The sequence below is a fragment of the Aphelocoma coerulescens genome, chromosome 9 (genome assembly GCF_041296385.1).
Source record: "Aphelocoma coerulescens isolate FSJ_1873_10779 chromosome 9, UR_Acoe_1.0, whole genome shotgun sequence".
NCBI classification, from domain to species: domain Eukaryota; kingdom Metazoa; phylum Chordata; class Aves; order Passeriformes; family Corvidae; genus Aphelocoma; species Aphelocoma coerulescens.
The window spans coordinates 8,181,357-8,194,795 of record NC_091023.1 but is presented as its reverse complement, the minus strand read 5'-3'; the positions used below and the strand labels follow the sequence as shown (position 1 = coordinate 8,194,795).

The window sequence follows — 13,439 nt, the reverse complement described above, 5'->3', positions numbered from 1 at the left end:
AGCCTTCATGCCAGGCTGAACAAGTTTCACATATCAAATGCATGTTTAAGGATCTTCAGTAGGTGAAACTGCTCTTCCTCAAAGTGATAGCATGTGCTTATGCTAACATTGGTCTAATTGCATTTCTAGATTGTGTTTGAAAATCATCAATGAAATCTTTGCCCCTTTTGGACCTGCTGTTATGACAACTATTACAATATCTGCACCCAGAGGGGAATTCTTGCCCTCCAGTAGAGGCAGAATAGGCTTGTGGATTGTTGTTTGTTTGGGTTTTTATTATTTCCAGTGTCTACAAAGCATAAGTGTGGGGGTACTCCTGTTACACAGAATAATAATTTGCTACTATAATACAGCGCTTCACTAAAAATTGAGGTGCACTTCACATTTTCTTCTCCTCTTTTATTTAACGGTGCATCAGGGTTTTGTTCCCCTAAAATTTGTTGAGGTATAAGCACAAAGCAAGAATCCACACTGCAATTCCCCTGCCTTTTTCAGTAAATCACACTTTCTCCTGCTGGAGCCATAACTGTGTTTACCTTTCAGTTCTTCCCTCCAACTTTTCCTGTGCGGAGTCAACCGAGTTTTGTTCCCTGACCTCTTCTCCATTTCCTCTTTGGTTATAAGTGTGTTCAAGCAAAATGTGTCTCTCTAAGACTGCCAATACAAAACCAGCCTTTGCCTCTTTGCTACTTTTATTTCTTTTCACACTTCTGAAAATCACAGAGAGCTGATAAAGTCTGAATCACTTGTATCACTTACCAGAGGTTAAAAAAAAATGCACACTTAATAAGGCTCCACCACCTCCTTTGGTTTCCTATTTCTCTCCCTTTACTCAAGCTATCTTTGTATTAAGTGAAAAACTGCTCTAAAGCTGTCCTTTATGTCTATCAGATCCTATTATGTCTCTGCACAAGGGCAAAACTTCAGTGATTCTGGATCTCTTCCCTTCCTGTCAGGGTCTGCTCTACTGTTGTTACCAAATTTGGTAGCTCATCATTGTACACAAAGGTACAGGAGTGATTTCCAGCTGGGAAAGGCTTAGCATACCTCCTCCTGGCATAGGCAGAGGAAGGCTTTTCTTTAGCACAGCTTTATGAAGGCTTTGCCTGTAAGGCCCCAGAATCCTAGCTGCACATGGAGTTAATTAGGTCGGTGACATCTGTACCATGTCCAGCCACCGTCCTGCCAGAAACATGTGAGCAAAATCCACTGAACATCACCAGCACCTTCAGCTCCCATGCCAAGGTAAGTCTGGCTCTCCACATGGCTAGTGGCGGATTTTCCTATCCTTTGACCTTTCCTGTGGATGAATTCACACAGCATACCCTGTTAACAGATAAGCTTTCATCTCTCTGCTCATCGCTGTTCACAGGCACAGCAATTTCTCTTTTAGCAGCTGTGAATTCAGCACCTCTTTGATCCACAGTCATCTTTAGCACCTAAATGTTAAGTGGCATTAAGGTTTTGAGTTAAAAACATCAGTCTTTGGTGGTTTTGTGACCACCTTGTCTCGGGTGTCTGATATTTTTCTGCAGAGGATTTTTAGTTTTTAGCTCTTCCTACTTGTTCTGATCAACAGGAAAAAACAAACCAGGACATGGCTTATTATGTAGGTGCAGGTTACTGTGATTCACCAGATCTATTTATCTGATCACTTCTTTTTATGTATGCCTGGGAAATAAAAGCATTTGTAATCAGATAGGTACTACCACAATTATTTACATTAACACAAATAAAATGCTATGCACAACACCGCAGACCCCCCATGGACACACACTAATTTCACACACATTTTCCACACATTTCTATTGGCTCTGCTTGAGACCACATATTAAAACCCACCAATCTTCCCAGCAGACTGATGAAAGCCTCAGTAAAAACAGCTGTATTTCACATGTGGTTTAAGTTAATGTCTCATCCTGAATGTTTAACTCTAGCTGGCAATGCTACTTTTTAATATTCACAGTCCTCTTTATCTTCACATTAGAAGCAAGGCATTCAGCCTTGAAATGCACAGAAGAATACAATGAGGCTGGTAGCACCTCATTTCTAGAGTGTCCAAAATCACTTTTTTTATTGCAAGGAACATGAAGAGAAATTCACGTTTGATAACCTATGAGCACATAAACCAGTTGCATAGCACCGTTAAACAGCATAAACAAACACTGGTCTGTCCACACAGTAATATTTCCTTTCAATAAAAATGAAGCATTACTAAAAGTAAGAAACATTGCATGTTTTTTTTCAACATGAGTCCAGTATTAAAAAGAAAAAAAAAAAAAAAAAAAAAGATTTAAAATGCATCTCTCCTCCTGGTTGGACCGGAAGAAAAAAATTTACAAAACTATTTACTAGAAGCTGGAATATGCCTTAAAAACAATAGACATACATAAGTTAGACAGTCCCTTAGGTGGGTAACATGAATTTAGAAGACCCTTCTTTTTTTCCACTTGAGCCTGGGATAAGGTTCAAGATCGGTAATGATCTTACACAAGCAAGCCCACAGTCAGTCACATGTCCTTCCTGCATGAGTGACTGTCCCAGATAGAGACATCAATGCCACCTTTCTTTTTTGCCTGGAAATACACACTTCAGGACAGGGAAGCCTTCTCTGCAGGTGATTTCACCACAAGTTGTACCAGAATCCCATAGATTGAAAGGTAACATCTTAGTGATGACACAGGTTCATGTACATGGTAAAACATGACACACTTTGGTTTGGCCTGCACTTCGAGTAAATCAATGAGATCAGAGGAAAAATATCACCTTCTTGAACATGCTATTTGTTAAGGCTATATGACACTGTTGCATAGGCTCTCAGGACAATCCATCCTTCACCAAAAACAATGGCAAGAGTCCCTGTGTCAGGATTACTGACTCCAGTTTCTTCAGCTCTAAGACAATAATAACTTCAGCCCCTTAATAGAAAGCCCTCCTACTCTCTATTTAGAAGCAGGAATAGAAACCATCAAATTCCTTTCATGATTCCAGCTATTTTCTCTTCAATCTGAAATGACAGGCCTTATCACCTGAAAGGTTCACTTTGCAGGGAGCAGTACATGTCCATTACACCTAATGCATAAGAGCCTTTCATTTCAAGATGCTGCAAAACGCTTTTTCCCTAATATTGCCAAGAACAACAGTAAACCATAAATATCTAGACTGTGTACAGATGAGAGAAGTGTAGAATAAGAAGATAAGAAAGAACTTTTCAAAGTTACAAAGCCAGCAGAAGGTAGTGACGCCAGCTCACAGCACTGATGTCAAAGATGTCCCACAGAGCAGGGCCTGTTAACAAAAATGTGTTTAATTGCATATTTCTCTACAGTAGTTATGACATTAGCACCTCTTATTTCTGGAGGTTTTCTAGCCTAGTGTTTGTAGATAGTCACCCACCCTACAGGAGTGGCTCACAAATCCGAAGTAAGACAGAAGCAGCTCCAAAATAAACGTTGTACAAACTGATAGCCGCAAGCAGATGGTGAGAGCACAGAGGAAGCCTCATTTTGAAACTTTTCTACTATAACCACACTGAGACAGGAGTGATGCCCACCCCTTGAGGTTTGGTTCTCTAGCCTTTCTCATGAACTGGTGTGAGCCATACCAGAAAAACCCCATTTGCTGGGGCATGCAGTGCACCCACTGGCAAAGTCTGGCACTGCAGGGATTCAGAGAGTCTCTCACAGTGCATCCTGAGCCACTCACGAGGGCAAAAGCCACTCCAAGAAGGAGGATTCCTCATTCATTTTCACTCATGCCCTTCTCATACCACAGGCAGCAGTGGCCACTTGTTGCAATAGGGATGTTGCAACATGCATATCAATCAATGAGGCCCGTGGAAAAGAAATATAAGGACCAATTCTTGGTAGATGTTTCAGAGATGTTCATTTCTCCAGCCGCATGGCCGGGGCTCTGCCCAGGAGCTGCGGCAATCACGGGACCCGAGGGTCCTTGCTCTCCCAGGGGAACACAAAACAGTCAATGGGGAACGAGGCTGACCAGGGGCAGGGAAACCCCGTGCCTCCCCCCAGAGCCCCTCTCCCAGGACCACATTGCAGGGGGGGAAGGGAAGCCAACAGCCATTCACGTTCCAGTGGCGGTCCATCTGCATAAGTCTCCAGGAATGAATGCAGGGAAGGGCAGGAGAACTGGACAGTGTTTTCCCAGGACACTCCATAAACTCCTGAAGTTACAGCTTGACAATTTCTTGGTTAAGTGCCAACTGCCTTTGATAGCCTCAAAGGTTTTTTATTCCATTAATTTGCCTAACTGTTTTTGAATGTGTTGTAATTAATAAAGTGAATGGACAGCAGGATTGGCAAAAGGTCACTGCTGACGACTGCTCAAATCCTTGATGGGCAAAGGGAAAGAATTTAAGAACACTTTTTTCTCTGTCCCTACTCCCCATGTGGAAGAATGGATTAGGTCAGGCTCACTGCATCTTCTCCTTCTCTCTTCCTGTGAAGGTACATAATAACTAAAGGCAGTCAACCTTAAAGCCCAGGAAAAGGCCGTCTCTGATTCTCAGTTGATGCATACTTATGCATACTAAAACCAACTCTTGTGCACAGTGGAATTATACAAGGATTGAACCATCCGCATCCCAAGGTCAGAGCTGCCAGCCAGTACCATCAAACCATGAAACCCAATTCCCTGGAAACCAAAAAAGGGACAGATCACCCTCTAAACTGTCAAAATGTACTTTAGTGCAGTTTCAACAGCAAAAAACAAAAAAAGTGGCAAAGAACAAAGGGGAAAAAGAAAGAAGTGATGTGACTAAGTGCTCCCGATGGACTTTTGCAAGCAAAAGAAGAAAGACAAAAAGAGCAAGGGGTCACCAAAGTGCATGTGATTAACATAATCAGTGTAAAAGTGGTTTCAGCAAATTAAAAATAGAGTCCATAACCCCCAGAAAGTGTGCTTAGGGCAATACCAAGAAGAGCCACAAGGTATGAGATGTGAGACTTTGGAATGAAGCCAAGGCAACAGGACTTTTAGTAACTGGAGAATGTGCGCAAACAATATATGGACAAATCCTTCAGCTGGGTTTCAGTCACTAGTAGTCAAACTAAGCATGTGGCAGATATTTGTGGCATGCAAAGATAGATTCTAAAGACAGTCAAAGTCCCTCCCTCTCCCATAACCTTTCCTGAGCACTTCCAGCAACAACAGAACTCACCATAGACATGAGTGTTCCAGGGAACTCTTGAAGGACAGGGACTAAATTCCCACTTCAGTGGGAGCAGGGCTGGATTGTCTCAATCCTTCAGGCATTCAGTGAAGCAAAGCTTTGGGATGAAGAGCAATTCCAGGCTCAGAAATAAGGCAAATCAGCATACAGGAGCAAACAGATATATCATGTGAAGTCATGTTTACCATGAAAAACATTTGGAATCAAGCAGGATTGTCCACTGAGTTATTTTCCTTACTTACCCGTTTCTACCTAGCTACCACTGAGCTATCTGAGGAACACTCTAGTGTATTCTGGGTTTTTTCAAAGTCTTCATAGCATTTAGTTTGTAAGTTAGAGTTACTTTAATATTTTAAGGTTTTATTATCCTCTATTATAACCATTAATTACATTATACTGCAAATCATGTTTCCATTCTTTGAAAAGAATCCTTGAAAATTACCAGAAACAAATTCTTCAGAAAAACTTAACTGCTGCAGAAATCAGTTGCAAAGACAAATTCAAGGGATGGTATGTGAAACACCCCTATCTCTGGTGCCATTCTCCCTCATCCTTCCTTGGGCAGCAAATCAAAAATCTTTGTGCAAGAGGAAAACAAGTCATCTGATACTGTAAAAGAAACAATAAAGATCGAGGGTCACTGAGAAAGGACAATTTCAGGCAACTTCATATTTTCCAAAAGCTGGCAGAAATTTTTTGTATCCAACAGGGAAGAAGTATTGGAGCATTTTGATTTGGCTTCCTTGAGTTTCAACTGTGGGACTGACTCCACCTGCACACCCTCCATGTGTTGGTCCAGGAGCCCCACTGAGCTCAGGGCCAGGCCCCAGTTCCTTCCTGCTCTTGCATTCATGAACGTCTCCATTAAATTTGGATCCATCCTGTACCAGGCCCTGACAGGGCAAATATGGATCAAGCTGAGAAGCCTGACTCACTGTCTGTTCCCTGGAACGTGCGAGCTCAACAGTAGGATGGCTGCGTAGGATGTAAAATCACCCCTGAAGACTGTTGGTTTGGTTTGCCATATTAAAAATAAATTAAATTAACAGCTCAATAAACTCAGTGGTAAGCTGCAGTTGTTAAACTATTCTTGCCATAGGGGCAGCAGCCTCATGGAAATCCAGCCAAGCAGTGCTTCAACTCTCTTCACTGAATCCATGGCACCCAGGAAACACAGGAGGTATTGCCTCCCCTTCCCTCTGTCCACTTTACTCCATAAGAAGGGCAGAGAAAACTGTCCACATTCTTTCCAAGTCTGTCAACACCCTAAAACTTCACCTCTGCATTTTCAGCTGTTTCTTATTCAAAATATTTTTTTTATAATATTGGAGGAGTGCTACTTATGATTTCTACTGTTTTTACATGAAAGTTGGCTCTTCCCTTCAGTCACAGAGAAAGGCTTCTAAAAGAAACTCTTCAAAAGCTTTCTATTCCATCTTGTAATACATCCCTAACCTGTTAACAAACCACAAAAATTAAAACCCAAACATACAGCCTTAAACCACCACATTTTGGATTTTTGAATTTCCCAGTATGGGGAAATAAGCCAGCCCTTGTTCCTATCTCAGAGGCAAAGTACAGGAGACAAAGATTTAAAAGAGAGCCTGGTTCCTGTAGTCTCCTGAGTTTCGAACCAAAGAGGACAGGTCGTGTGCTGCCAGGTACCCCATGCCAAGAGGGGACCCTGCCTGGCACAGCTCCCTGCCTTCTTTCCTGCTCCCAGCTGGGGATGAGCTGCCTTCTCCCATCTCCCTGCACAGCAAAGACAACAAACAACTCCCTCCCACTTTGCATATTCCAATCTAGCATTTCAAACAGAGCCCTTTGCTTTTTATCCTAAAGTGGTACTTGTTAAAGGAGCTGTGACCACTCAGGCTATTTCCTCTGAGGATGATAACGCTGCTGCAGAAGCTTCATTATTATGCTAATGGAGCACAGGCTGAGCAGCTTTCATAACTGCCACATTAAATCACCTACCAAGGGGAGGCCTCGAGAGCCATTTACATTGCACTGGATGCATATTAATGAAGCCAGGAGCAGCAGAATTGTTTTTGAAGCAAATAGTCAGGTAAGATAAAAAAAAAAAAAAAAAAGACATTATATTGAAAGTTGGAAAAACTAGAGGTGGTTAAACTTCACAAAGGATCAGTCCTGAGACTCAGTTCTGCTGTCTGTAATTAGGACTGAATAACAGAACCAAGCAGAAATTTTCAGCAGCCCAGTTGTGATGAAGGTCTCTGTGACAGACTGTAGTGGCTCCACAGTGTCCCTGCTGTACAACACAGCCTCACCCTCAGACAAACATACAGAAGAGCACTTCTTCCCTCCTCCTGTCCTCCTCATGCCCTGGACTCCCCCTCCCTCTTGCCCCTGGACACCCACTTGTGCTGCACCTAAAGCAGATAATGCTACCACAAAATGAGATAAATACCTAACAGCGTGCCTTCAGAGGAATTCAGACACATCCATCAAGACCAAGGACATAAAAGCAAACAAGTGACATTTAGAGTGATCTTGGGCTGACAGCTGAATATAGATATACTTTTCCCCAAAGATAAACCGTGTGGAAGTCACCACAGATGAAGGGGGATGATACAGACAAGTTAGGTGGAAAAAAGAACAGGAGTGATAATCACGGCAGCTCACCTGCCCCAACAATGTCACACTGCTTTATTTCACATATGTACTAGAAAATGTCTATTGTCAAGAGGGAGTTTAAGGACAGAGCACTGGCATTATTGACAGGAACTGGGAGATTTTCCCACTCATATGACAAAATTGCATAAAGGAGAGAGCTCTATGGAAAATGAGGATGATGTTGGCATTGTTATTGAAGCAAAGTCAGGACCTTTTTATCAGATTACAGGTTTGTTTAGACAGTTAGGCATATTTTAAAATTATTTATAGGTGAATATTAGTGCACTGTGGAAAGAAAATACACTTTAGAAACCTGGCATCCAAGGAAATGTTTTATTTTATGATTCAAGCCATGCACTCTCTTCCATCACCTTGTTCTGTAATATCAACAATACACTTCCCTATCTTGCTCCTGTTACTCTCCGCCCTGGACATCTACCCTCTAGACCCAAACAATGCTTGACAGCAATCCTTCATGTCCCCAGGACATCACCTTCTAGTGCTCCCTCCTTCCCCACACCTCTTGACTCCAAAGGGATCCAAAAAGAGAAAGCCAGTGTTTACAAGAGCAAGAATTCATGTGGAGCCTGTAAAGAATGGCTTCTTTGTGGTTAAGATGCATTTATCCACAATCTCATTTGAAGCCCAAGAACATACCATCATCAAAATATGTATTTTCATTATGAATGAAGAGACTTTTTGCACACTATCACAGTGAATGTCACAGGGAATCTTGCATATTACATATGTGCAAAAGTTTGATAAAAAGTCAGTCACACGACCTCTCAAGTAAACATTTGCAAGCCTTTACCTGCCAAGGAAAGTCTGCAATAGCTTTCTCCATCTTATGAGCAAAGAATGACTGGGGATAGAGTGGGCCTTCAGAATAATGACCCCAGCCCAAAGGAAAAGCTCTGTACCAACTTAGCACAGTGATGAAAAGAAAGCAGACACTGCAGCAAGATCGCTTACCCCATGTTCCCCAGCCTAAAAGAGGTTATTCTCAACTTCAGCCTCTAATTGACTTTTGAAGATCCCCAAATTGACTTTTGAAGAAATTGCCTAGTCTTGTTTTTCAGTTGTTTAAAAATGTTTCCTGCCCCATTGGTTTTTTTTGACAACACTTCAGTAAACAAGTAATGTTCATGTTCTCACGATAACTGCCCTCCCTACTGAAAGCGACAAAGTTTGTCTGCCATTTTTGAGACTTTTCCTTCAAACACTGCCTTTTCTATCTCCGTTGTCTTGACAGCAGTAAAGGGTACCATATCAGCAGATTAGCTGGCACATGTAAATGTAATGCCCATCATTCCTGTCTCCTCACGTTCCAAAATGCCTAACTTTAGAGGGAATCTAGTATACACTGCCCTTGAAAGGGAAAGAAAATATTTATGAGTATCTTGCAATTCAACAAGTCTGATAATAGATAAATGACAGAACAACATAACACAGTCATATAAATACGCCCACAAACAAGAGGCAATATAATGGACGTATATACATATATGTAAATAGATTGTTGTACTTCTAAAATATACCAGCAAAGCATAAGAAATGTTTTGAGTGACTGCCAAAGAGCTTACTTTAGCATATTGATAAAATATGTAACATTTGCAGTATCCAATCACAAATCAAGTACACAGTTTGATTCACTTCTTGCACACCTTACTCCCATTTTTGCCTGATTAGCTGTTCAGCCTCAAAAGCTTTGGGACACAGACTGATTTCTTGTATATGTTTATGTAGCTTCTCTCAACAGCACCACAAGGCTCACTCCTAAAAGAGGTCTTTGCACAGGGCTACTCTGCCATTATTGCTGCTGTTAAAGACCATGGGAGTGATGTGCATGGAGACAGGTAAAAGGCACAGGAGAGCAGTGGATACTTGCATACCTTGCATGTATTCTGAGTGATAATTTCACAGGTCAATTTACTTTCATTGTCTAAGCAAGGCAAGTACATATTAGAAATGTGTTTGCTTGGAAGTTCCATGAAGAGGATTGGTTTGTGTTGTAAGCAAATTAATGAAACTTAACCTTTCAAATATGAACAGATGGCGGAAGAAACAGAAATTCCATTAGCTAATAAGACAAAAAGTGTGCTCAACAAGCTAAAGTTCATAGTCAAGAATCTAGTCTTGTACACACACACACAGATCAGGAGATACCCTGAGAGCTCCACATGGTTTTGATTTGTATAAAAGCCCCACAAGTCTTCATTCCTAATCTCTGAAAGCCTGACACTAAATCAAGCTTATATATGTGGTTTTGCTGGGGCGGGATGAGGATGATACCACCCTATATACTTGCTAAATATTATCAACAGAGGGGACATTTCCCACTGCTGATACCCAAGGATTCCACTTCATTGCTCGTCGGTGAATCACAAGCTCCTAAACTACTGTGTGTCTATTCCATTTTAAGCACTATTTTATCCAAACCATTTAATGTCAGTTAGATCCCTGTAACATACTGGTTTTGCCCTGTTTCATTCCTATGTCTGCTTTAGAAATTATTTCTTCCCTTTCACTTCCCCAGAGCTGTTCTGCACCCTACTACAGTGGGTTCCTCAAGGGATTTTTCTAGAGGGTTCTGAAAGATTTCAGCGCTGTCACTGCAGAGTTGCTCTCCCAAGCACCACAGGCACTGGGGTTGACTCTGATAGCTGGAATGTCATTGGGGGAATCAGGAGGGCTTCACACTATCATCCAGGGATGGAAGGGATGCAGCAGTGCATCAGATGTGCCTGTGGGACCAGCACTGTGATTGGCCCATCAAACTGGGCACTGAAGTGCAAGACAGCATCTGAGTCTGCAGGTAAGGCTGAACCATGGCTGGGTCCTGCTTTTGCTTCATGAGACTACACAAAACCAGAATATCCAAAATGCTCTCTGGAAGCAGCTTCTGATTCTCAGATAGATTCATCACTCAGTGGTTAAGAAAACAAAACAAAAAAAGAACTCTCTCCTTCATTTCAGTGTAACTGCCTTATCTTTCCTACAGTGTAGATGACAGTTTTGGAGCTCCAACCTCCATAAGAGTTCCTGTTTTGGAAATCAGCCATCCTAACTTCCCTCTGGCAGGCAATGGCACGGAAGAGAAGATAAACCTTCTCTTCCAGGCTGGGGACACCAGCCATCAGAAGGCACCAGTGACACCAGATAGAGGCCCTTAGAGCTGAAAATCTGCAAGCTGCTCTCCTCTGACAGGCTGCTAGGAATGCCACAGGCAGGCAGACAACCTAGGAGGAGGAATTTGCTCCCCTCCCTTCTTTCTTATCATCTGTAGCTCAAAGCCATCAACTAGACATGTTGAGAGAAATATATAGCTTGTGTTTATCTTAAAATACCGCACTTCTGGTAGCTCCACTTGTTTGTTACTTCTATTCAGAACATTTTTTAAAATGATGTAGTTCAAATTGAATATGTTTCCATGTATTGACACTTAATCATCAAATCAGCTGGCACCTAGACTGTCATATAGAAGCTGAGGTAACACATTCACAATGTTCAAAGAAAAATCTCTGTTTCTTAATGCACAGAGTAAAACATAGACCCAGGTTAGGGGAATATGCATGCATGTATCAACACTTCCCAATTTTGAAATGTGAGTTAATTCTTTACAGGAACAGCTCAATACAATAGACCTGGAGTGCACAGACCTGGACCTCTGCCAGCACCTGTCTGTTCAGGAATTTCATCCACTTTAATAAGCTGCCGCTCTCTGGATCTCAATTAACCAGACAAGCTGGTGCAATTGTAGAGAACTCAAAAATAAGAGCGAGAAGATTTTACAGATTCTCCATCTGTAGGCCTTCTGTAAGCATGACGCATACAAATAGAACACAATATTGTAGGTGACATCCTTAAAATTATGAATTACTGTGAGGCAATGAGGAGCTGGTAGAGAAACGTCAGCAGGAGGCCCCAGAACAAATGTTATTTTTCATGGCTTACTTCAATCATTGTCATCAGAAGTCAGCATCTCTACCAAGCACCTCATTGATACCACGGCTTGAGGGGAACCTGAGATCTGCCAGGCCTGCAAACTGCTCCATGAATTAACCCCAGCTCCAAGTAGGCAGAAGGGTTCACCAGCATGAATCTAATTACAGGATGGAAGGCCACATTTATACAATGACAACATAACTACCAGAATAGAGATACATCAAAGTGCCTGAACAGCACATTAAATCATGAGAACTTAATGTTTGCATTGTAAAAGTCTCACAGGATTTAAAAGGAATGGAATCAATAGATTCCTAAAGAAATTACAGTAAAAATCCCACAATGTTTGATAGGCAACTGTATTCTTTCCACCTATTAGCCAATCTTACTAAAGAAATCCAAAGCTGAAAAAAAACTTTGCAATAAATTATTTTTACTTATATGTGTAACCCAGAGATTCCTACTAAATGCCATTTGATTGCTCACATACACTTTTATTTTTCAGTCATGGCATAAAATGCTGCTACCCTGCCCCATAAAACAGCCTGGCTTTTACTACAGTCATTATCTGTCTGGTCTGTTGGGACTGGATGCTTTTAGGATGGGATGTTCAGTGGAGTCTTATCCACAGACAACCACAAACCATAAAAGACAGCTGAAAGTGGGAATGTGGGAATGTGTACGGCAGGCAAATAAGCATCAAGGCTAAGCAGAAACATAACCAGAAAACCACACAAACAAAGAGGGCAATACAAAATATTTGCAGATTTTATACCTCAGTATGTCACTATTCAATAGGTCTATTCATAGCCCAAGTTTTTAATTCTCTTCTGCGATGCCTAATACAAAATGGGTATTGAAAAGGCAGTCGATATACATCATACTACATAAAACAGAGATTTGTAATTTACAAAACATTATAAACTGTTTTTCAGCAACTAGTCCAGTTCAGATCTTGGCTCAGAATTTTACATTTTTATCTTAAGGAGATGAATATGAAAATTCAGTCTGAGGAAGGAATTGAACATTAAAATTTTAAGTCAACACAAATAAAAGTTAATATTAGTTTTGAAATAACTGACTGTGTTGCCTGTGATGGAAACCAGGGGCAAACACCTTCCCAGGCAGTGCTGACCCCTACCCTCAGGTTAATACATGTTTTAAGATTCTAAAACGACAAGGAGCAGAGGCCTGTAAAGAGAGGTGAACTTTCTTAAAGAAGAGTAGCATATTTAATTCTCTCTTACGGCTTCATCACTATTCTTTATATAAACAAACCTTTTTTCCTTCACTTTTTTCCTCTCTTTCCAAGTGTTAGAGGTGCAGCAATACATGTCTCCTGCCAATGGAACAACTCTTAGACAGAAAAATCATGTGCTTCCCAATTATCTCCTTTTGGTTGATCTTTGGACTATTTCACATTAAATATACCTCTGTCAACGTTAGCACACCACAGCCACGTAATTCCCACCCTCATCCAACGGAGGTCCAACACATTAGATTATCACACTCCCTGACATGACATAACCTGATTCACACTGCAGATCTTCCCTGGTAGCCTGAGGCCAGGGTAAAATAAATTGCATCAGTGTTATCTGTGGGATCAATTGATTGCAGGCTCTAATATGGCTAAAGTCCAAGAGAATAGGTGAATGCTCCAGACACG

General features: G+C 41.4%; 1 long non-coding RNA gene across 11 annotated transcripts in view; it reads right to left on the bottom strand.

The window, feature by feature from the left end:
• LOC138114718 (uncharacterized) overlaps positions 1-13,439 on the bottom strand; it is a 216,402-nt gene that overhangs the window by 39,867 nt on the left and 163,096 nt on the right. The window contains exon 2 of one of the 11 annotated variants that reach the window (XR_011152760.1): positions 5,180-5,288. The exons of the other annotated variants lie outside the window; for them this stretch is intronic. This is a non-coding gene — a long non-coding RNA (uncharacterized lncRNA). The remainder of the gene's footprint in view (positions 1-5,179; positions 5,289-13,439) is intronic. 11 annotated transcript variants of the gene reach the window in all.